The sequence below is a fragment of the Apium graveolens genome, chromosome 2 (assembly GCF_009905375.1).
Source record: "Apium graveolens cultivar Ventura chromosome 2, ASM990537v1, whole genome shotgun sequence".
NCBI lineage: Eukaryota > Viridiplantae > Streptophyta > Magnoliopsida > Apiales > Apiaceae > Apium > Apium graveolens.
The window spans coordinates 257566411-257573563 of NC_133648.1; positions in this window are offsets into that span (position 1 = coordinate 257566411).

The window sequence follows — 7153 nt, forward strand, 5'->3', positions numbered from 1 at the left end:
CTATCTTGAGATAAGCCAGGACCATGTTTCAAAAAGGACCAAACAAACCTTTGAGTTAAGTCTTCTATTGAAGGCATATGATTAAGAATGGTATTAACCTGCTATCGTTGCTTTGAGCGAAACTCTTTTGCAATTTTATCTGCTTCATGTCATGTATGTATGTCAGGATCAGGAGTGTTCTTCATGAATCAGGAATGGTGATTATATTACCTCCTTAGAATGATTTGATACGACATGGATAGACTCCGTATGGTTAGCTATTAAGACTTCATGGAAAATGAATGACTACAGTAGGTCAGTGGTGGACCATAGTAAGGCAGCAATGATTCTGTGAGTAATGAGTTGATTACAACCGTGAGAGTTGTATTGGAATGGGTGTTGAGATTGAGTACCACTAATCGGGTCGTGGTAGTGTATAAGTTATCATTGATAGACTAATTAAGTAGAGTATCTACCTAGTGAATAATTATTCTTTCTTATCAATAGAGAGTCGTATTATTATACGAGGAAGGTTGCGGTGCAAGCATAGAATTCTAGTAACGATGATGTATAGAATGAGATCCCAGATTCGATTTTCGATGTCGAGGGAGTTTCAAAGGTGATTATGTATAAGCTCAAGGAAGAGTGTGGGTCCATAGAATGATGGACGGGATAGCGAAAATATTTAGGCATGGGAAATACGAGGCTATAATGCTTAATGTTGATATAAATACGTATATGTTTTGTTCTCCTATGACAAACCTCTATAGTTCAGAGGTAGATTCCAAGCCAGATATTTTATGGCAATAAAATTTTTTATGAATATATAATTCTCTTCAGTTCGTTCTTTTCTCTTCTTTTCATTACATGTAAGCTGAGAAGAACAACCCTTCCAGAAAGGGGAGGTATTGCCGAATGACTATCTATCTGTGTGATAGAAGCCTAGTAGGATACCATCTATTGTTTAATTGCTTGTCAAGTACTAAAGGCTGGCCACCTTCTGTACTAACTATGCGATATAACAAGTGTTCATGATCATAGTGATCTCTCAACAAATTCCTTTACTTCTATATGATTGATCAAGCTTCCAAAGATAGAAGCAGCTGAAAAAGGAGTAGTAAAGTTGTGGTAGTATTCGGAATGGAAACACATTCGTGATACTAAGGTTGACGTGGTTATTAAATGGTTATAGAACGCTAGCGAGCAAAAGTATAACCAGTATAATATTAGGAACGGAAGGTAGTAGCGATTACGAACTGGAAAAGAATGGGTATTAAGAAGCAAAAGCTATAAATCTAGAAGCTATAATGAGAGTCTGTGCAATAGACTTGAAAGAAATTTGAATGATCACATAACGCGGATTGAGTTTTCTTATGACAATAGATCATATGTCAGTATTGAGATATCGCCTTATGAGATCCTTGAGGGAAGACAATGTCGATCTCCCTTATGTTAGGATGAAGTTGTAGAGCGCAAGATGCTTGGACCCGCAGTAGTCCAAAGGACCAAGGATATGATAGATCTAATCAGAGGACGGCTGGTAGTAGCCCAAGATGGACATGATAAGTATGTTGATTTGACACGAAAGGATAAAGAGTATGAAATAGGGGACCTAGTAATGTTATAGGTATCCCTTGGAAAGGATTGATGAGGTTCGGAAAGAAAGGAAAGCTAAGACTACAATTTGTTGGACCCTTGGATATATTAAGACGTTTGGGAAGTTAGCATATGAGCTAGCCCTAACCCCGAACATGTAGCAGGTCGTAACGTGTTTCACGTATCAATGTTAAGGAAGTGTAATTCAGATGCCAGATAAATAGAGGCATATGAGCGCATAGATATGCAACCCGACGTAACCTATATGGAGCAACCAGAAAGGGTTATAGATCGAAAAGGGACAAGTGCTTAGGTGAAGGGTTATCAAACTAGTCAGAGTTTGATGGTAGAACCACAATGTGGGAAAATTGACCTGAGAGTTAGAAAGTGCAATACTAAGAAAGTATCCCTATTCATTTCTATCTGATTCCGGGACGGAATCCTTTTAAGGAGGGGAGACTGTAATAACCCCAATTTTTGGGAAATTTTTGAAACCCTTATGAATAGTGTTTTTGCTGAATGAGAAAACTTTTCATGCCACACTATGTAGGGGTTCTGATATGGATATTCTGAGATTTTATTAGTACTTTATATGGGATATAAGTGTATGTAAAGATCGTTAGAATCCAAATCCGAACACTTTGATTTTTCCCGGAAATCCACTAGATACGGAAAGAATTGAGAAAAAGGTAACCGGATAAAAAGGATTTAAATTAAAGGATTATAAGAGAGGATCATAAAAGGAATGTAATATATTGAGAAAGGTTAAGGGAACCTAAGTAATAAGATCCCGGGTATGATCCCTCAAACGATAAACGAAAACGAAAGTTAAGCGAACCGTATAACAGATCAGCGGTCATTAGGCAAACAATTAGGAAGTTAAGCAAAGGGATTAGAGGAAGTGATGTCACCCAACCAATGAGAAGAGGACAAGGAAGGGAGGATGACATAGCAATGTGATGTAAGCATGACATAGGGAAGGAGGAGGTGTGGTTGGTTTATAACCACACAAATATGAGGTTATTAAGGTAATTAACCAAAAACAAAACAAAAAAACAACCAAGCTAAGCCAAACAAATCAAAAAACACAAAATCATTTCATTCTCATCATCTTGCTCTCGGCTTTTCATCTTTTTCAAGGGCAAGAATTTCAAAAATCAAGTTCCAAGCATTGTTAAATCACAAGGTAATTATCTAAGTTTCCTTGTACATAGATATGGATATGCTATAAGTTTAAGCTCCTAATTCCTTCACAATCTCTTCCAATAAATCAAGGAAGAAGATGGTGAATAGTAACCTTCAAGAAATAACTTTAGTTTTCTTGAAATTTTATGAAAGATTAAGGTTATACAAGCAAGGATCAAGGTTCTTTTAGGCATTCAAAGCTCTTGGGTTGTGTTAGGAAGCTTCAAGGAGGTATAAATAACTTTCACCTTTAACTTATAGTTTGAACTTTGAGTTTTGATGAGTTTATGGATGGATTAATGTATATATAGAAATATCCATGTATGTATAGCAAGATCCATGTATGTTAGATAGTTTGGTTGGATTTGTGGTGATTTTGGATATGAATCTTGGTTAATGGTTAATGAATCTTAAGTTATGGTTAGTAGATCATGTTTGCGGTTGAATAAGTTGGAAAACCTTGAGATTATGGACTGACTTTGCCTTGATATAAGTTGTGTTTGATGTATTGATGATGGTTGGGTGGTTTGTAGTGAATTGGTAAAGAATTGGAGTGGTATAAATATTGGTAATCGCGTAAACATAGCCGTCGTAACGTCCGATTTTCTTTGGACTGTTTTTGTGCATAGCATTAGGACCCGAGAACCCCCTGCTAGAATATGACCACTGCCATTTTTAGATAGCTCATGTTACGAGCTTCGTTTTGATATGTAGTTCGTTCGATTCCGATGCACGGTTTAGGAGAAACGACCGTTTCAAGTAACGGCGTTTCGCGAACGAAACTTTCCCCCTCGCCTTACTTTGAAACATAGGTTAAAGACCGAAAAGGGTTAATTAATGTATGAAACATTTATGGTAAGTGTGTTAGGCAGTTGGTAAGACACTCGCGAAGGAATCGCTTTAAAACTCGTAAAGGTTAAATTATTAAAAATGGTGGAGCCGAGGGTACCCGAGTGACTTAAGCGAATCAGTGAGCGCAAAACAAGCGTTAGAGTCTAAGTTAGTTAAAGTATAGATTTACAAGTGACTTTGGTTTAATTCCAACTTAGTTGTTGTTTATAGGTTACCAGACTCGTCCCGAGCCATTCGTAACCCCAGTCGCTCAGGCAAGTTTTTTATCCGTTATACTGTTGTTGTGATGTAAATATATGTATATGCATTATCTTGTGATATTGCATGATTGTTATTAGCAAATTTTGCGATATATTGGAGCATGCTAATAGGGTATATATGCATGTCTGTTTCGTAATCTGGTTATCTATCTGTTGATTTCAATGCTTATAGTTGCATAATACCTATGCTAGAAATAAGCAAGTAGTTGCGTATACCCTTAGTATAGGGGATAAAAGGTGAACATATTTCTAAACCGGGAGTCGATGTTCCCGAGTATATTATATATATATATTTATTTATATATATATATATGGATATAGTTTTTAAAACTATTAATCGAATAAGGTTTATTCGATAACTTTAACTTTATTTTATTAATGAATATTATTTTGAATATTCATTCGGGGACTTATGACTCCTTTTATTTATTTATCTGAATATTATTTGAATATTCATTCGAGGGCTTATGACTCTTTTATTTATTTATCTGAATATTATTTGAATATTCATTCGAGGGCTTATGACTCTTTTATTTATTTATCTGAATATATATTTGAATATTCATTCGAGGGCTTATGACTCTTTTATATTATTTATTGAATATTATTTGAATATTCATTCGAGGGCTTATGACTCAGTTTATATTATTTAATGAATATTATTTGAATATTCATGTGAGGATCTATGACTCCGATTATTTGCTGAGGTATATTCTTTATTTTATTAAAGAATAAGGTGTCAATAATCAAACTTATTTTCGATTATTCAAATAAAGATAATACTTTCATATAAATATATCTTTGGTTATTTAATACTCGTTTCAAGTATAAGTTTTAATACTTCTACTTCAATTATTTTTATAAAGATTATTCTTTATGGGAATATTATTTAATTAATAATATTCAGTCATTTTCTAAATATTCTGGGGACTGATTTACTTCATTAAATCAGCTTTACTCTGAACACTCTATAAAGTGTTTTCGAGTCTTCAAAATGATTTTTTTTAAAAGTTAGAGCGGATCCCAAAACTCATTTTTATATTTAAGATCTTCCTTTTTAAGGGGATTTAAATACTCGCTTAAAACCTGAGGGATCCGGCTCCGTGGTGTATTTTATATTCGCAACAAGGTTGCAGTTTTGGTAAATGAATTGATTACTTACCCAACGTTCGGGAAGTAAGTCCATCTATTGAGTCGGCATAAGCAACATGGGCTCAGTGGGCGTCCATGATAGTGTAAGTGGCTCAGTGGGAGTCCATCAAATGCATAAGTGGCTGAGTGGCAGTCCAGCATAGGTCCTAATGCGGCCAGGGTGATGACCAGTGGGGAATTCGTCCATCTACTAGTAGAAAAGGTTACTAATGGGTATCTTTGCCTGATCAGCAAGATATCTGGTTTATGCCAAAATTCTTTTCCTTTCCAAAATTTATTGGATGTTTCAAACTCTGTTCATTCATAACAGAGGTTCCAGGAAATGTTTTAGAGATATATATATGTGGATATATATATATCGGGACTAAATAAAGTATCTCATAACTTTTTCATTCAATAATATTTCAAAGATTGAATCTATTCAAGTCTTATCTTGTGGTCTCATCAGTGGGATGAACTTTTGAAACTAATTATAACTTGAACGGTGGTAGTTCAAGTAGTATTTGGGAAAGATATAAGTATATTGGGGTATCTTGTAACTTCATCTTTTAAACTTATATCTAATTAATAATTGTCTTATGAATGACTAAGATTTTCAGAAAAACGTTGAGACAAGGTTAGATATATGAGATCACCTTGCAACGATATTTTTTTATATACAGTTATACACTGGGACTTTGTGTATATTGTGCATGGAAGAGGACTTCCAATATTTTGAAAGGTATATATGTATATAGATATATATACTGAATATTTTCCGACTTCATCGCATTAAGATATCAAACTTGGTTCATTTCTTTTGACCAAGACTTTCATGAGTATTATGAGTAGGCTCATATATTGTAAATCATTATACATATTATTTTGGTGGGCTTGCTGCTCACCCTTGCTTTCTTCTTTCATCACACAACATCAGATAGACAAGGTGAACAGGACCAAGCTCCCAATTCGCAAGCGGATAGGAAACGTTCCGCAGCTTTCCGGAAGCGTTCAGGCCGCTGTAGCTGAGGTAGAAATTACCAATAGGCTAAGTTTTCAACTAGTAATGTACCAGACTTAGGTATATTATGAATTGTAATAATGGCAAAGAAATGTAAATTTATTCAGAAACCTTTTTAAGGTGTATTGACTTAATTGTGGAATAAAACGACTTGTGATTATTTTTGGATATTCATCTCTGAGACTATAACTTGTGGTGTGTGTGTGTGTGTATATTGTGGGGTCACAGTAAAGAGTAGTTGATTGTTTATTAAGATTGGGTGTTGTTAAGGGAAGTGGAACTCGTGACGACCCGGATCTGGGGGTGTTACAGTATAGGAGACTTGGTAGCCAAGTCTCAGAATTAGAATGGACTTTGGAGTCCTAAATAGTAGGAAACTGATTTCTTATCCTTTTAGGTTCCTTTGAGGCTAATCTGCAAGGATTTATATTCTTATCGGGACTCTTCTCAATAGTTGATTTTTCCCTTATTAATTAATTACGAAATTAATTAATATTCAGGGTTTTTGGGCCTTTTTTGTTCCATCAGGCCTAATCTGGTCCATCAGGCCTGATCAATGTATTAACCTTTTTGGTCTGAATGTCATACATCTTCTTATTTGGTCTAACAGCCCAAATCATGTATAACTACTGTAATATTTAATTACATAATCAGGATTTATTTATCCCTATCATATAAGTATTTTAAAATTATAATATTATGGGATAAATAAATTTTTTAAATATTAATAAAAACCCGAGCATCGCATGAGATTTAAGTTCGTATATATAATATACGAGAATATATAAACTTAAGAGCATATTTATCATCCGACAAAATCAAAACATGATTGCTATTTGTTCTTAAGCCTAATACTGTTAATATAACCTATGTAAATTTAAAATATTAACTACAACTCGCGCAATGCAAGAATTTATAACACAAATTCCGAGGTTGACAGCACTACGGTTAATTTATTTTTACATAACAAGGATTTTTAGTCATTTATAAGCTCGACCATGTACTAAGATTCTTTAACAATGAAGCACCAAAATAATAAAGTGTTGAAAGACAAATTTAGTCAATTTTTACACAAAATTGACAAAAATAATCAATTTCTGAAAAGTTGGCCAATTTTAGCCGATGGGAT